At 38.0% G+C, this 17,573-nt stretch overlaps 1 protein-coding gene and 1 long non-coding RNA gene across 11 annotated transcripts in view; one reads left to right on the top strand and one right to left on the bottom strand.

Moving 5' to 3' along the window:
* ARVCF (ARVCF delta catenin family member) overlaps nt 1-17,573 on the bottom strand; it is a 268,720-nt gene that overhangs the window by 187,652 nt on the left and 63,495 nt on the right. The gene's annotated exons all lie outside the window — the stretch shown is intronic.
* LOC106031242 (uncharacterized) lies at nt 4,712-7,678 on the top strand. Its single transcript, XR_001204187.3, has 3 exons — nt 4,712-4,780; nt 4,888-5,021; nt 7,542-7,678. It is a non-coding gene; the product is annotated as an uncharacterized lncRNA (long non-coding RNA).

The raw sequence follows: 17,573 nt of genomic DNA, 5'->3' as shown, positions 1-17,573 counted from the left end.
GTATCCCTACCACTTCGTCAGAAAAGGGAATAGGTAATTAACGTAAGAGAAATAATCAGGTGTACAATTTGCAAATTGCTCATGTCAATAGTGGGATTAATATATGTTTCTGGTGAGACTTGTAGATGTGAAACTGCACTGCTTTTACAATTTAAATATTTATCAGTATACATTTGATATATACCTGTCAACTCAGTTTTTCAGTACTACTTTGGCTTCCAAAACAGAGAGAAATAAAACGAGAACAAAAGAGGTCACAGAAACTAACCATGCACTCGATCTTTCTGATCGCAGATGTGATCGAGATACTGAGTCTTAAAAAACCTTTTTGTCAAAGCACTCATTACAGTTCAAACTCACTCCACGCTCACCAGCATGGAGCAGGTAGAATTGAGAGTAAGATGACATGGGCAACCACAAAGCAGTGAGAAAAGCTGGCAGATCTAATTTTAGTTCTGCCAGCCTGGACAGCGTCCTCCTAACAAGCAGCAAATGTGATAAAACTGAGGAGCAGGCCTAACTATCAAAACCACAGAAGCAGTAACTCCATCACACAAGTCTTATTTGCATCTTAAATGTTTATAATCTTCAGATTTAAGAGACAGAATATGGCTGCACATCTGCTCTTTTAGTCGGAATGCACGCCTTTTAATATAAGCAGCAAAGCAACTGCAAACGCTACAGAGCCGTAACACTTTGTGAGCCAGCTTCCAGTCTGACTCCATCATTAGGAGGCTGTGGCAGACCATTATGGATCAGATGCTAGTTTTCTCCTCTCTAATTATATTATTCCTCCTGAATGATTCAGTGACATGTCTGGTTTCTGCAACATTAAAAAAGCAGTGAAGGATTGATGAGATCAAAAATACTGGACTCAAAAAACCTCAGCTTGACTAGTTATTTATTAGAAAAAAATACATTTCATACAAGTACCTTGGAAATCAGCAAGATATTTTGATTTCCAGTCACAACAGTGCCAAAGGCTGTAGATGCTTCTCAGATCTGAAAACATACAGAAATCCTATGAAGACAGTCTCAGATATGATGACACTATGTCAGCCTTGAAAAGTTGCACACAAATACTTGCAGACAAGCGTTTGTCTGCATCTTGTTAAAATGATTGTAATGAAAGAACAAATAATGTTTTACTTGCTCGCAAAAAAGGTAATCATCCTTTGTAGGCTGCAAGAATTTTGCAAAGCCGCTGTATATTAAGCTGCCCATAATGCAAATACATCTCCGTGACAAAAATCAAACAAGCTGCCATTCCCTGTAGCCCCCTATCAGTCTTATTGGTCCCTCAGAAAGGAAGATGGACATCTCCATGTGTCCAGAGACTACTCAAACACTAAAAGGCTCCCCTCTCCACTGAAACTATGCTATTAACATACTTTGATTAATCCTACTACAGTTTTAATACCATCGTCCATAAATTTTGGTAAAGCTATAGTATGTATTTTCTTAGTTTTTATGTGCATAATGTTATTATTACAAAGTCTAGTAGTCTTTCCAACTGTTAACCTCTATATGAAGGGAAATTAGGTTGTCCAAGAACTGCATAATTTCAATCTAGATGTTAATTATAAGAAAACAAACCCACTAAGGTTTAAATTGGTAATAGAATAAAAAGCTCACACTTAGGTAGGATTAAAATTTAAGGCTAAGCCCACAATAAATCTTATCTTAATCTTACTCTACTGTGTTCACTGGTGTTGAGACCTGCAAGCTGTAGTGTCTTTGCTGTTAGATGTCACAATCAAATGTTCTTTTCGTGAAAAGTTGTTTAAGAATATGACTGAGCTTTCATTATGTCTCTGTGATTTACACTTTTGAAGGGCAGATTTTAATTGTATGTGTGTCAATCATAAACCCCATCCAATTGTCATGGAAACAGTCATTCCAATGAAGTCAAATGATTAACTTGGCTGCTGGAACAGAAGTTTTATTGCTGCAATTTACTGAAACTGCCTGAATGGAATCACAGTAATGGCCATGTTGCTGGACGCTGTGCTCTGCCAAGACTTTAAAAGGATTTAATACTTAAATTCTTTACAAAAAACATGCATTATTCTGATTGTATTTAAGCAAGCAGAGTGTTACAGGGTATACTTCAATTCTATAAGACTCGTAAGTTTTTGTCTGTTTCTCTTCCCAACACAAGCTCTGCCCTCAAACATGACTAATCAGGTTAATTAGGTTAACATGAATTTAAGGCAAAAGCAAGGCCTATCAGGCTTAATACACTGCTTTGACAAGTATTGCAGATTCTTTTAGTAGATACCATGATATCCCTACATCTTTGAGAGGTGATTTTCAAAGCAGTCACAATAGTTAGGTCAGGATCGCTTTTCCAAATCAAGAAACTCACTCGGCCACCACCACTCAAAACTCTTCCTGTAATTACAGCTATCCTCACCACAGGATGTGTGTTGCTTCTCAGGTGCCACAGTGCTACCGGCATTGGTCTGCAGAGCGGGAGGTAAAGAGAAGCTCTGACCAAGTTCACCAAGATCTTTAGGTATGTAAATTCTCACTGATGGTTGAGGGGTTAGGATTAACTCACCTAAAATAAAACAGAAAACCAAGTAACAGAAAACTTACAGGAAGCCTATAAACTTTTTTTTTTAAAGATCTTCTCAGATCTTGCTATATTCTTTCCTTTTGTCCAGGTCTTTTTCCATTTGTTTATTTTGGCAGGGGTCAGTGTTCCTTCTTTTTTTTTTTTTTTTTTTTTTTGGTCTGAAGTTTAAGAAAGTGACAGAGTGGTTTTGTTCCTACCCTGAAAGCACACTGAAGCAAAAATAAAACTTATCATAGAGAGAATCACTGAATCATTTAGGTTGGAAAAGACCTCTAAGATCATCTGGTCCAGCCTTTAACCTAGCACTGCCAAGTCCACCATTAAACCATGTCACTAAGAATGTAAGTATGCATGAAGAATGGAAGAAAGTATGAAAAATACTCTTGTTTGTTGCTCTTCACAATTAAGTCAGCTGCTAGCTGTTAAATTTCTAGCAGTTGCAATTAAAAGTCAACAGTGAAAAACACAGATGCCACAGTAGTTCCCTTTGATATGCCACAAGTACTTCAGTTTATAAAACTATTTTGCAGTAAGTCTCCATAAACATAACTTTGTGTGCATGTGTGAGAGAGGCCACTGTACAGATAAGGGTTTGATGGGCACAACAGCAGCAATAAACACTTACCCATATAGTAAATCAAGCACAGTTGTTACAAAACATAGGAAAGGATACAGACATGCTCTTACTTGGTTAGGGAAACAGAAAGTTAGAGCAAAATAAAAGTAACCAAAGCTGTCAAGCTGTATCCAAAACTGTGAGACTTAAAAATCACAGTTAAATGGAAATAATTAAACTAATTTTAGAGGACAGAAGTATACTTTTTCTTGGTTTAGAGAAGAATGTCCCCAAGTGGAATTCTGATCATTTTATATTTCCATTTCATTAAAGAGGATGCAGTTAAATCAAATGGGGTAAAGTGGGCACAGTGTTCATCTTGAATCATATTTGGTAATATAAGTTATCCAGTCATAACCTTGAAATTTCATTTCCCCCTGTCACTGTAAAATTGTGTAACATTCACTTTGTTCCTTCTTTATGTAAAACTGCTCTTCTGAGTCCACCTGAGAAAGAAATCAGATCATTAAAAAATCCTCTTTATACAGAAACACATGAAGAAAGCTGAAAATGCCATTCTAAGTGCTGTGTTTTCCTTTCAGTTTATTATACCAATTTATTCAGACTCATTCACCATAGGCAGCCCTTGGACTTAAAATTTTTCCACTCTATTAATAACCATACTGCCTAGAACAACAGGTACTACTACAAATTCTCATTACACAAAGAAATATTCCCCTTTCTATGCATAAATGTATAGACTGTGTCAAAATTTACTTTGAAAAACAAGCTGTGATAGTTAATGAGCTTCATTAAATAAAGAGAAAAGAACGGACGCAGATTGTGCTCTGTGCTCGTGCCATTAGTCCTACTGGCATCAAGGGAACTGCCACAGGAGTGCTACTGCCCTGAAGCCATGGTTTGGAGGGCATGAAGTTTCATGCTACAGTATCTAAAAATATGTAGAAATTGGAACAAATTCAACTTCAGTGCAAGAAGACTAGCCTTAACTATTTCAGCTATTCCAGTACTCCGGACTTCTACTCTAACAGTGGCCAATACCTGATGCCAAGGAAAAGTACAAACAGAAACAAAATTACAGTACTACTTTCCCAGAATAATGTTACACACAGAAGGAAAGTAGCCTGCTATCCTGGATAACGAATCTAGATGTTCTACTACAGCAGTAGAAAACATCTATAGCACAGCCCAAACACTACAGAACAGCATAGCAAGCATTTTTCTCATCTCCTTGCAACATGGCACAACACTGTGGTTTGCAGCCAGACCCTCGAATGATCAATCTTTCCATCAAATAATCCCTCCTGCAAGGAAAGGCAGGAAATTATACAATCCACAGCAGATTGTAAATTACAAATTTTGGGGATGCTTCTGAACACTTTTGAGTACCAAAGGTATCAATTTTCTGCATATTTCCTATTATATCTTATGCTAGGTTTCTCATGGAGAAATTGGCAGTGTCTTCAGATTTATCTTTCGTCTATTCCACCACAACAAACCTGAACCCAGAGCTCGCTCAGTTTTTTCCATTTTCATCTTCTCAGCATTGTGTCATAAGCTCCCATGACAACCTGAGAAGCAACAGAAACTTGAGGCAGATTTTGGAGAATACCACATTTATAGTAAGCGAAACAGGGCTAAGCCATATGGTCCTACATTTTAATGTGATGTAATCTAAAACTAGTTTTTATTTACTTTGTACAACCTAATACAGTCCTTGTCTTTACAGTATTTTGCACTTCAGATGGGTCTTCTAAAGCTGTCTGTTTTGCCTGCAACCAAATTTGTTAATTTGTTCTGGAAGTTCTCCAGGACAAGAAACGGAACGCTGCAATCTCAAATGTCACCTGGGAGTTTCATAAGGTAAAAGAAATAAGGTTGTAAACATAACCCTGACTGCTGCACACTTCGCTATGGATGAAACTAATCTAAGACACTCTCCTACATTATGTCTCTGTAGTGAGTTAAGTGAATCCTTCTGTTTCTGTAAATACAGAAGAACCATGTTTAATTAAGCTAACACTGAGAGATTAAGTTTGCATCTAGACTCCCATCCTTCAAAATAACTTCAAAAACTTAAACAGTCAGTTATAAAACTCTGTCTCTAAAACCTAAGTGCAGTACTGGTCCATGACTAGGCATCAAAGGTGCCTACCATTCATACCTATTTTGAAAAACAAAATGACAACACAGGATAAAAAATAAATTACATCACGATTTTTATAGGTTAAATCGCCTACTTTTTATAATACACATACATATTGTATGTTCATCGTAGACAGCGTCTAAGATGATGTGGTTACTTCATGAAGGACAATGCTTGAGAACTATGAACTTCTGTTCAGTTCTGGCCTCTCATTTAAAACTGATTGCTAGCTGTTTATTCTATCGCTAAAATCAGGATCATTCAGATATTTACTGCAACCGTCCATGCAAAATCTTGTTGGATAGTGCCTTGAAGATGTAAACGAACAACAAAAAACTGCTATTTAATCATTAAAATTGTCCAGTAGTGAATAAGCTACTGCTACAGAAACAGACACCAAATGCCTGAAGCAGAATTTCACTTGTTTGGATTGTTTACTAGAGAGATGTAATTGACACACCAGCAGGTTATTTTGCTGAACTCCCTGCCTGTACTCTGGTTCTGCTCACAGACAAATCAATGATGTTCAAGTCTTGTTCCTGGCCTCTGTGGCTTCAACATATCTGACTGTGCAAATTATTATTTTATCCCTTTTGATTTCATAAGCTAGCTGTGTTACGTACAATATTGTCATAAAGAGATATTATCTCCTCTTTTAATAATTCAATAGAGCTTATAATTAAGAATTATTTATTAATATCCCTGTACCTGTCAAGCCATTAACCCCCCTCACACACACACACAAAATCAAATGAAACAGATCTGCCAGAAAGCCTGTTAAAATGGAGGAAGATGAAAACTTTTGCAGTCAATCTTAAGGCTTCACTTTTGTGGTGGTCACTGCACATTTTTTGGTCCAACTGCCATGAGGAATGTCAGCCCTTAAGAGCAAGCAGCCTACCTTAGAGACCGACAAAAATGTCAAGCCTTTCTTTGGGTTAATGCCTGAAATTGCTCCAGCTCTGGTTACCCAGTGGTGTATGGCAGCAGGCAGGACAGCAGTGGGAGACATTGCTTGCTCTGGACAACACGTGCCCTCTCCTGGCAGATCCAAGCAATGTTCCAGCATGGCTGGTGCATGCCTGGATGGAAAAAAATTAATCTCCACAAAATTCATGATTTTTTTTTTCCTCTACCAAATTCTGTCACTCTTGTGCAAACAGAATAGCAAAAGCAGGTTAGGACAGGACAGAAGAAATGCTGTTTAATATTAAACAGCACAGGTTTATCGATTAATGCCTTGAAGTAGGTTCCACTGGGCAACCTGGTAAATCTGGGTAGATCTGCTTTGAAACTACTCTCCTTTGGGAAAATGACTTATTGACTGTCAGCAGAACCTCTGTTGTGCCTTTTAACCTTATAATTACAGCAGTTTTAAAGTAATTGACTGAAAATATTTTATGGGACTCTTTATTTATGCAATTTTATTTTTCTCAGTAGTTGTCATGCTATTTCCACTTTCTCAAGTATTCAGGCAAACAACTTTTCCAAGAGAACATTTACTAAACAGCTAACTTTGAGGGAAAAATTAAAAATGTATTTGGAAAAGCAAGTTTTCACTCATTGACAAATTACATTTGAATCATTGATCTTACAACCCACCTTGAATTCAAAACATTAAAATTAATTTCTGTCTATGGAATGGAAATATACAGATCCTTAGAAAAGAAAAGTTGATACTGGCAAGTAAGTGCTACAACATTAAAGACAAATGTTCCATCACTGCTAAGAAACTGAGGCAAAGAGATCAAACTGACTTGTAAGATGCTGGACTTTACAACGATAATAGGAAGATGTCTCATGGAAGAAACAAAAGAATTAAAGTTCTCACAGGACAGAGGCTTTGGTGTCCCCTTCTGATTGTACTGCTGGACAAAATGCTATTCATTGCCAAAAATGGTGTAAATACATTCTGATCTGCTAATGAAGTCTTAAAACCCAGAACAGATAATGCTGTTTGAGTCAGGAAGCAAGACTTCAGCAGAAAAGAAAAATACCTGTGTCTGGACTAACCAGGAAGGAGTGGCTTTTTCGTTTCTAAAATTTCTCTGAAGATTAAAGTGGACACTTGAGCAAAGAGATCCAAGCAAAGGTTTTTTGAAGATCTCTACAAGTGGAAGTACAATGGAGATGGACAAAATATGAAATACATGTTGTAAGCATATCAGAACAATGCATCAATTTCTGTATTGGCTAGACTGCTCTACAATATTTTAAGGCTACATTTCTTCTTTCAGGTGCAGGAACAGCGAACAAGCGTGACTTCTACCCATCTCAATTCCTTAATAGATCCTATACAATCTCAGGCATACTATATAGTTCCTCACATCTCCCCTCTCTTACATCCTTTCTGCGTTTGTCCAAAGGACATTGCTTATGTTTGCACATTTCCCCGTATGGAATTACAGCTAGTATATAAATGGAAAATGAATATGCTCCTGCAGAGAGACACGCTGCTCTGAGAATCAGCAGAGCAAGGACTGGTTCCTGGTGGATGCTGGAATATTATTCACTCGACACGCTGCAAATACTGCTGTTAACAGACAATAAAGCATAATTAGGGAGTTTTTGAAGTGTCAATACTTCGTCCCATTTACGCACTCCTTGTTCTGTGTCTCTTTTTCCCTCTCTACTTTCAACAGAGCACCAGAACTAACACACTAACATTTTGGTTGGAGAAGTGTTGTTCCAGACTATTTTCAGGTTCTGCACCACCCATCTATTTCACCAAAACAATGGAGGATTATAATCCTGCTCCCAGTTCATTTTTTCCAAAGAAAAATGAAAATGAAGAAAATGTTTCTTGCCTCATCCACTCCACATTACTTCAGAGCTCTACAGCTAAAATGCTCATCAGAGCCAAAAGTCTGGATATGTTTGAACTTTAAAACAAGCTAAACATCAATTGTTTTGATTTATAGCCACAGGAGACCAAGTCAATCACAAAAGACTAAGCTTAAATTAATTAGCCATTCAGAGCTGTCTTTAAGACATGCCTAAATTGAAAAATATAAAAAATGAGTATGAAATATGAGTATGAAATTGCTTCCATTGGACAAAATTGCTTAAAATTCCACCTTCATAATGGTCATATATCCAGAACATCCCTTGCTCCATCCAGGCTTTAAATCTGGGATTTTTCCCCACATGTCAAGCACAGAGCATTGAATGACTGAGAAGAACACTGAGCATACAGCACCTCAAGCTGCACCAAATTTATGACATCTCTATAACTGGACTCACTAACTATCTCTGGCATCTGTTTGGGAGGCACAGCATAAGGCAAGTTCATCCGTTCAAACCTTGCTTATAAATAGATTCTGCAGATGCATTTCATAGTAGATACTGTAGACTTTTTATTTTCCTTCTGAGCACTTTGCATCTTTTAGGTAATGCACATATATAAATACAGAACATTAACATAACAGCTTAACAGATGCAATCTGGTATATTTTAAGCCACATAAGAATTTGCTGTTTTATGATAGCATGAAAATGGTTGTTAGATTCAGCTGCGGGTTAACACACATTACCCAATTTTCATTTCTGTGACAAGCTGGCTGTTAAGTTCATGTGGAAAGTAGACCAAAAGATTAACTCCAGAATGAGCAGCCATTGTCAGACAGCATGCAGCGCAGTGCAACTGGCAATCTTCCCATCAGCAAAGTCCCCTGCGAAGGGCTGTCCCTCATCCACGGCACACGCATCTAGCTTTCGGCCACTCAGACAGGTCCCTGCGTCTTAAACAACTTCCCAAAGCTAAATTGTATCATAAATTGCAGTCATTCAATATCATAATTATGTTTCTGTGGCTCAGACTGTGGCAACACAGAATGAAGCAGGCAGGAAAAGAAGGCTAATTGTAAAAGATAAAGTTCCCTTTGATACTGAAATCTTTTTGTTATAAATAATGGACCCAGAAAGGAAGGACGACTATTGATGAATCAGTGAGAGAACAAAATCTTAATCATTTTCTGAGGTTGTTGTGTTTGTCAGTCAAAAAAAATAAAATGACAGCTTCTAATCTAGTTCTTCACATAAGGTCCCTGCTATGAAGAACTTCACAATGAATTTTCAGCATTTAACTTCAAATCAAGATCAGTGCTGTAGTTTAATACCTCTCTCTCAGGTACTAAGTCAAACAAAGCTCGAATTCCAGACAGAAAGCATCACCAGTTCTTTAGACTTCAGGCAACTTCTTTGTGCAAATAGTAAATCAGAATACATATCTCAATCCCGCAAGTGAACTCTGATTACTGATATATTTTATATGTCAGTTTATGCACTCAGTGGAATTCTGTTCCAAACATGGTCTACATCAACCTAAAGCATCCAATTGAGAGAGATCATTTTAGGTTTCTTGCCTCTGTTTTAGTGGGTGTTTTGTGAACAGTCATCAGAATGACTTTTAAAAAGAAAAATAACACAGCTAAGTTTCTGCAGTGACACAGAACGCAATCAATCTGCTAGCCTCCTCCAAACCATAAACCAGGGCTCAGACACCTGATAAGTTCGCAGTGTCCATAAAACATATTACTATGTGTATGCGTTAGAAACATACATAATTCTTGGCTCCTTACTCTCCTATAAAACAGGAGAGCAGAATCACTCCTCTGAGATTCATAAACAGATTTTTATTTCATCTAGGAAAATCTCCATCTTTCTTTTTGCAACAGAAAGTTCTCCCACCTCAACCAGTTCTTTGCAGCTTCAGCATAGTGTAATTCACAGCTTTGTGGATAATACAGTAAAGTTTACATCACCAGACACACACACAAAATAAAAACAACTCAGAGCCATTAAGTTTTTCTAAAAACCATTTATACCTTGTACAGCACGAGAAGTTAACGTACAGTTATACTAAACAAATGTATCTTTTCCTCCTTTCTTCTGGTTTCCATTAAAGATATTTTATTTCACTCCATATATTTTCGGATTATGTATAATGCCGGTTCCATAAGTCCTGACTCTAAGAGAATAGCTTCTACTAACCAAAGAAATCAGCCCTGCCTCCAGTCTGGGAGATTAGCCAAAGATAAACAAGCTCCACGGTAAAGGAATAAGAGATTCTTTACACTGTGCTGAGTACGGAGACTAATCCTCTTCTTTTGGTAGGAAGTATGCAGGTAGGGGATGAGCAAGCATTAGTTCCAGACTCCTGCAACTCCTGCTCCCCGAGTGCATTCAGGGAACCATCCATTTTGACCTGCTTTCCTTTTGTTTTGTTTTTATGCTTACTAGGACAAATCTATTGTACGATGCTGGAAATCCTCTCTAATAGTGTGGGGGATGCTAGCAGTAAGGGCAGTAAGTCAGTGGGCTGCTGTTATCAATCAAGCATGAAGGCTCTGCTACTCTGCAGTCTGAATTCTTTATCTAACTGATTAGTCATACAGGCCAACTGTATTACAGTAGTGCTTCCCAACTCCCATTACGGGGCTCCTCCATTTGGAGTATTAAAAACCCAGCTGATGGGATCAATGTTGCATGAAACATGCTTTGGCGATGAAGGAGAGGAAGAGATGCAATCCCCTTATCCCCAAAGATCTTCATGCAAAGAGGAAACAAGTGAAAGCTTGAAAATCAATTCAAAAGCAACTAAAGCAACACAAGGCCACCAAGACAAACACCAGAAAGCTATTTTAAGGTTCAGGGTAAATTAAATATGCAAAGAAATAAAGCATAGCAAGGAAACAATCTTTTATTAGCAGAATTAGCATTTCTCTTCATGTTTGTTACTGAGAACAAACTGAGAAAGGCATTTCAGAAGAGTATCGGTAAAATTACTAGGTTGCATTTTATTTTTGCTATGCTCAGGGAGGTCTTCTACTTCAATAGCTCCCCTAAAAAAAAAAGAAATAGATCCCTTAAAAATATTCCCATTATTTTCCATATCATGTTTTGTATTGTTCCCTGTGTCCCCCACTTTATGTCAGAGGAGCCTCCTCTGGACTTCACAGAAGAGTTATTACACAGCAATTTCTATCACCCAAGAAAAACAAACGAAAAACCCATACCTGGTTATAGAATCTGATTTCTGGACTGTAATCCATTTTTCTCTTTTACAATACACATGCATGCATGCCTATTATTCAGGGACGTGTCAAGAAGCTATCGCATTAGCCCAGAACCACCCATCTTGCTGCCCCCCTGAACATAACACGCCTATTTTGTATTCCTGTGTAGTTTCTACCAAATTTTTCTTTTTTTGCTGAATGTCACACTTAGCTACAAAAACCTTTGAACATAACAGAGCCTGATCATATCACAGCCAACAACTTCATCTAAAAGGATGCACATTTAGCATAATAATCTCCACATTGTAGAGTAGACAGGCAGTAAAATAAGATTCTTTACCTATAACTGTCCACCTTTGATAAATGTCTCTCATCTTACACCCTTGCCAAGCAAAATCTTTTGATTTAGAATTAGATCTGCCTTGTCTTAAAAGTAGTTACCAGTCTAGAGACATCTTTCAGTTTCCTTTTTTCCACCACTTGGCACCACTCTTCTGTTTTAGAGTTTTCACATATCCTGGCAGTCCAAAGAGCTTTTGTCTTGCATGCAACGTATACTGAGCCAGTCTTCTGCTGTTTAAAATATTCCATTCTCGTCATACCTGCTGGCTTCAATATTCAGAAGTTAAAGCACTGCTGAGCAGGCATCCAGTGGGATTTCAGAGCTGAATGTAAAGAGGAATTACTTAGAAAAAAAGCCTGCAGTGAGAGTCCTGCAGTCAGAAAATGCTCCAGATGCAAAGCCTTCTCCCACCAAACGGTTAGGATATGAGAGGAACAAGAGAAAACACAGACATGCCTGCCCCTCAGTCCTGGTCAGCTAAACCTACCAAATGCACGTGTGCAGAACTGACTATAGTATGTGCCAGATAAATAAAAACAAACCCGGTTACAACCACTATTAATAAGCAAGACAAATAAAATAAGCATGCTCTGTACGGGGATATTTTGTAATAGATGTCTTTCTTCTGTCATACATCACTACAGATACAGGTATTGCCAAACAGAGATCTGAATTGTTTGTGTATTCTTGATAAGAGGAGCTGATTTTTTTTGGTTTAATATGCATCCACAGAGAACTAACCACAACTGTCATCACAGCGAGATTTTTCTCAGCTGAGTTTCTTGGGCAAGGACTGACTTAATTTTCCTCATTTGTACTGTGCCAAGCGCAGTATGGTCTCAGTCCCAGCTGAGGCCTCCAGGCGCTGTCGCAGCCTAGTCACCAGACAAGCAAGGTGATGTGCTCTGTGCAAAATTCCTCAGTTCTTGTAGGCAGCTTGAAAGATGCACGGATAAAACACTTCAACAGTACTTGATTGTACTTTTAAAATAAAGCTTTATTTTTAGTGCTTAATCCTCAATTCTCTCTCCCGCATCTGTTACCACCTCTAACTGCATTACACTGGGGATCGAGTTCACGTTTATTATTTGTTCTGAAAGGTGCTTAGCACGCCCCAGGAATACCATAAACTTCCAACTATATACAGTGGGATGGAGGGTTAAAATGACCTTTATTTTGCTATCGTTGCTGAATAAAAAGGCTGAAACATTTATTTTTCAGCCACTAATGACAGGATAAGTGTCAGACTTAACCCAAAAAAGTTCTACTAGAGCTCTCCGCAGCTTAAATCCCTGTTAAATTTATTCATATTTGATTCCACCCTCAGAAAGCCAGTCCTCTTCTGTCTTTTATTGTTTATATTAGATATAGTGAGTCATGGAAATAAAGTGACATGAAACCACATTTACGCTAAAGAAATCATCCCACATCTTTTCAGATTCTCTTTCCTGCTATTTCCGTAGCATACCTCCTATTGAGTCTGTGAGATTGATTACCCAAGTGAGGGCTAAACGCATATTCTTGACTCCAGTTATTTAGATGCTCACATTCTCATCTTGGCGTGCCAATTTAGAGGAAACAGATGCATTATCCATCAGTCACAGAATCTGAATGAGTATACACAGCACTATCTATCTGACCAGTGCCTATAAACAACAAAGTGAAGCTAACGCTAAGCAAAGATAATCATCTAAAAGTGCTATTAGTTTCCTTTCCTTTATGCTTACATAAGTTATGAATAACCCAGTAGAGATGCCTATCTTTGTGCATAGAAGAGTTCAAGCGCAGGATTTGAAGGTGAGTTTTTTCCACCCACCATTTAACTCGAGCGAAAACAGTTATGGTTTAAGGTTTATGGCTGAGTCATACCTAACAAAGCTTCAAACTACTTGTATGTGCCCATGTCTTACAAGGATGTCATAAAATGCTTAAAGACCCTGCTTTGAGCAGAGGTTGGACCAGATGACCTTCAGAAGTCCCTTCCAACATAAATTATTCAATGATTCTAAGGCAAAAACCACTCTGGTTTCCAAAGGCGTATGCTAAGTAGCAAGACAACAACAGAACCTTCAAAAAGGACGTATGCCCTCAGGCTTTCTTCCTCGGAATTTTCAGGAAGTCAAATGCTGACAGAAATTGGGCACTGGCAGTTTCTGTTGAAGTCACTGGGAATTACAGCCCCTCACCTCTTCAGTGGGTTTTGCTTAGAGATTTTAGTACAATTACTCACATGACGAAAGAATCTGATGTAAAAATTGTGGTGTAACTTCTTTTATTCTCTCCCCTCCCTGTCTGCATTCACACATACAGTCCCCATCACCGCAGCAGCCTTGTTTTTTCACCCTACTGACCTGCCTTACAAACAGCATTTTCTTTTACTATTGAATAACAGAATGAGAACACAGGAATACGACAAGCACTCTTAAAAGGCCGACTGGCTTACCAGGTTCCTGTCTACCTACAAAGCCAGGAGTTACTCATCATGGCATCATTTCAAAACTCTATTTGCTACAATTTTATTAAGAGACGGGACATTTTTATTTAGAACTAGCATGAAGCGATCTCTTTAAGACACAGAAAGAGCCCTCCCACTTTTTGTTATACAAGATTTTCTTTTGTGAAGCTTTATTTTAAAGCCAAATAAAGGCAAAATGAAATAACAAGCATCTTCAGCATTGTTAACTCCATGCCCAGGCTGCATAACAAACATCAGAGCTGATCATTCCAGATTAATTTACATTACTACAACAGAAACATATGATACTTAATACAGTATATTAAGCAGGAGTCCTTCCTGATACCTTTTAACTGATATGCCAATATGTAATTAACTTAAATGAAATCTGTTTGCAAATCTTGAAGCACAGCATGCATATCCAAGGTATTTTTGCTGTTACAGTGCACAAATAACATGTTCTAGTTCAACTTACACTGCCATCCTTTTATGAGATTTCTGCATGGAAACTCCATCCCAGTGAAAAACGCTCCAGGCTGGCCCCCGCGCAATGCCTGCATGCTTGGTACTGAGCATAGCTGCGAGGGGTGGGGAGCAAGACCAACAGAGAGATGGGAGATGTCTATTCAAAATAATTCTAGCATCAATTGATGTAACAAATGATCATCTCTTTCTGGGCTTGCTAGGATCAACATCACTGAGATGAAGAGCATGTTGCCAACTTCTCAGACAAATTGCTCCCATGGAAGGTGTTGCTGCTTTGGAAACTCCACAGGAGAAGGCAGTTAATCTCTGGCTCTCACTGAGGGGGTTGTTTATTTGCTCAGAACAGTACTTAATGTGGCAAGTGTGAGCAAGCTTGCTCTTTAGGAGGAGCTGGGAATTGTTAACGGGTTCCCTCTTATTTCTATGAAACATTATGTTCCTTATTTGTTACAAACACCTAAGAGAGCAACTTCCTTTGCTCATTTTTAATTGTTCCATCTTATGTAACAGTAGAAATGAAATTTGAAAATGAAAGGTTACACTCCTCTGTTGCTTCTGTAAGAGTTCTATGCTATGCAGACAAAAACATCATAGCTTCTTTCAGATGAATTCATCTGAATCACACAAAAAAGGATTTATCGTATCAGATGGTGTGAGTTTTTAATCATTGTCAGTGCTAACAATTGTCTTTACAACTTCATTTTTATTTCTGCACTCTTATTTTTAAAATGAGAAGACCACCCTTGGAGGCCTAATTCAACTGTGCAAAACTAGTTAGAAACTAAATTTACTTGGATTTCTATTGCAGCTTTTTTTTTTTTTTTTTTTTTAACTATGGAACTTTCCACTTTCCTGAAAGAATTAAGAACAAAAAAGATAACAGGCTCTGAATGGTGATAAAGTTCTGTATGTATACCAGATTCCAAACATAATTAGCTCCTGAGTGTACCACCAAATCAAATAGTCTTCTGATCATGCTGTGAAATGGTAATGTCCTATCATCGTGTTTGTTTTACTTATTAAATAATAATGCAATCAATGGACAAACAAAATGTTACTGTTTGTGTTGCTTCCAGGAAAGGAAGCACAGGAAATAATTGCCAATGATCTCATTAGTCATGTTTAGTTACAGACCTTCAAATATAGCCCTAAACAATCTTCAGGGACAGTAAATGACCGCTTTTTTTATAGCCATTATCTAAGAGATGGGAAAAATTCTACATACTGAAAGCCAATTTTGAAACAAGTCTTCAAAACCCAGTTTTTAAATCAAGAAAGAGAAGGTTTAAAAAAAACACATAACACAATATGCATTTTGGAAAAATGTCAAGTGCTTTCTTTGTATTTTCAGTGCATAATTAATGCTGTGCAGAACTTCCTCTGCAGCTGGGATACACTGTGACATCTCTGAAGGGGTAATCATGGGAATTGAGGTTTTTATTAAATCTTTTAAAGAAATATTATAAAGAAATGAAAAAAATAAAGATTGAAGGATCTGAACATGAATTAAACATTACCCTTAATTCCAATGTAAAATAAAAATGTTCTTGCTGTTGATTTCAGCTAGTACTACATGAAAGGTGAACGCTGAACATATGTCTGGTTGTTACTCGGTTGTGTCTTGATGCAATAAATATATCTACCTACATACATCATATTCATTTATTAAGCTTCAGTATCAATTCATACCCCTTTCACGGGGACAGCTCATACTAAAGGACGGAAGAAACTGCTCTACCAGAGCCTCACATCAGAGTTTCTTCCTGAATGCTCCACAACTTTACCATCTTCAAGTACCCTCACAGTGACTTCATGCTTTCAAATACACATTTTATTACTTATTTTATTCCCAGACACAGCCGCACCCTGTATCAGACCTAGGCAAATAGGGGGAATTATAGCTTGTGAACTCCTGACCAGTAGATGATGCAACATGTTCCACGGTTAGGGTTTGTGTTGTACCATAATGCAAACACAAATGCCAGCACTAACTGTATTAGTTACTTACTGCACAGCATCTGTGCTTGAGCGTGTATCTTATATCTTTTTGTCTGATTTGTACTTTTCCAGTTATATAGGTTGATTTTTGAATCAGACTTTCTTTCAGATATGAATCAAGTAATGTGGAGAGTAACTGAGAGACACCTCAAGCTTCAGAAGCTCTAGGATAGGGGAAAGAGTATTACATCGATGGAGCTGATTTTAAAACACTCAGAGATGAATAAAGGCCACAGAGATGCCATGAGAATGGTCAGTAGGCCCCATCACGAAGATGAGTTCCGTAACCTACATGAGGTCAATTCACCAAGAAACACACAGCACCTCTAAGCCCAGGAACTCATGTTAGAACCTTCACAACTGTTTGCCTTTAAGACTGTAAAATCAAGCAACTCCAGAAGGAAGAAAGGCAAGGACACCTATGGAGTCTGTAAGTGACAGCAGGAGGAAGCAGCCAATTAACATCTTCGTAGCAATCTAAATTACAGCTAAGCCTGCAGAGCCTATAAAGGATTCTACATCATAAGTCACTAATGACTTATGGGGATAGGAAGAAGACAGTCTGGTAAAAAATCCTAAGAGGCAATAGCCAGGATGTACTGAGATGATAGGAAATACAGAAGACAAACTGCATCCACATCTTGCTTCAATAGCCTGCTTCTCAGCAGAAAAGACTTCCTTTGCCCTTCTTTTCTCTCTCCAACACTCCTAAATGTCCTACAGCTTTGTAACCCCTTGGGAGCCCTGTGTTACACAGCCCCCTCCACCATCCCTAAGGCAGATGGTATTCTCTTCATGCATCCATCAAAACCATTCCTGCAGGGAAATGCTTCTGAGGGACAAGGAAAGCACTTTCCAGCTTTTCTTGGAGCTAGCAACTGGCTCCGCAGAAAGAATATATTCTTTTGATTAAGAGAAAAACTCTGGTACTGAGCTGACCAGGATTTGATTTGCTTCTCTGGTGTATCATT

The sequence above is a fragment of the Anser cygnoides genome, chromosome 17 (assembly GCF_040182565.1).
Source record: "Anser cygnoides isolate HZ-2024a breed goose chromosome 17, Taihu_goose_T2T_genome, whole genome shotgun sequence".
Taxonomy (NCBI): domain Eukaryota; kingdom Metazoa; phylum Chordata; class Aves; order Anseriformes; family Anatidae; genus Anser; species Anser cygnoides.
Note: the sequence above shows the minus strand (reverse complement) of the source record. Positions and strands in the feature narration are given on the sequence as shown.